Below are 1433 nucleotides of genomic sequence, written 5' to 3'. Positions count from 1 at the left end.
TCTGAAACTAAACGTATGATCCATTTTTAGTAATCTGAAACTAAACGTATGATCCATTTTTAGTAATCTGAAACTAAACTTATGATCTATTTTTAACAACCTGAAGCTAAACTTATGGTCTATTTTAATAACGTGAAACTAAACTTATAATCCATTTTTAATAACGTGAAACTAAACTTATGATCCATTTTTTATAACGTGAAACTAAACTTATGATCCATTTTTAGTAACCTGAAACTAAACTTATGATCCATTTTTAATAACCTGAAACTAAACTTATGATCCATTTTTAATAACCTGAAACTAAACTTATGATCCATTTTCTGAACTACTTCAAGACATAGCGAAGGATTAGGTATTTAAGTAATATTCGAACATCGAAACTAAGTCTCATTTTGTGCACTTGATGCCAACTGTGTTCCTCCACGTTTTCATGAATGATTACAAAAAACATCTGGTAACATATTTAGTACTAAGCATAACGAAACACTTCTTCATATGAAGAAACAGCCTTACTAGATGTAGCCTCACTACATGATAGGCGTAGAATCCATCCAAAACTAGTTAAACCCACAGATTAGAAATTATACACACTATTCTTCAAAAAAAATTAATTATTCATAATACCAAAAAAATTACTTCTGTGCTATTCAAAAAACTAATGTAATGTTATGGTTCAAAAAACTGGTAAATTATTAAGGGTTATTTGGTTTTCATTTCAATGTGGTCGGTTTCTAACATGTTAATGTTGTTTAATGATGAGTTTCTAGTAAATGTATCAGAATAAAACTTAAATATTAGTTTCACAAGGCAAGTTACATAATACCGTAACATCTACATCAACGCATGTATCCTGATTATGTTTGTTTTTAAAGGAAAGTTTGTAAATGGTTTGATGTGCTCAGAAACAACGTTGTTTGCCTTTCCTTGCATAGATGACGGTATCGAAATATCGATCTTGAACCAATCTTACCAAGTCAGTCTTTCTGTTAAAAATAAGCAAAGAGCCAGCTAGTGCCTAACTATTCTTAGAGGAACATTCAAACTGGTAAGCAATAAACCAAATAACTACTGTCTAATAAATCTTAGAGGAACATACAAACTGGTAAGCAATGAACCAAATAACTACTGTCTAAGAAATCTTAGAGGAACATACAAACTGGTAAGCAATGAGCCAGCTACTGCTTAACTATTCTTAGAGGAACATACAAACTGGTAAGCAATAAACCAAATAGTGCCTAACAAATCTTAGAGGAACATACAAACTGGTAAGCAATGAGCCAGCTACTGCTTAACTATTCTTAGAGGAACATACAAACTGGTAAGCAATAAACCAAATAGTGCCTAACAAATCTTAGAGGAACATACAAACTGGTAAGCAATGAGCCAGCTACTGCTTAACTATTCTTAGAGGAACATATAAACTGGTAAGC

The sequence above is a fragment of the Limulus polyphemus genome, unplaced genomic scaffold, assembly GCF_000517525.1.
Source record: "Limulus polyphemus unplaced genomic scaffold, Limulus_polyphemus-2.1.2 Scaffold5535, whole genome shotgun sequence".
NCBI lineage: Eukaryota > Metazoa > Arthropoda > Merostomata > Xiphosura > Limulidae > Limulus > Limulus polyphemus.
The sequence above is the reverse complement of the archived record's forward strand: the minus strand, read 5'-3'. Positions refer to the sequence as shown.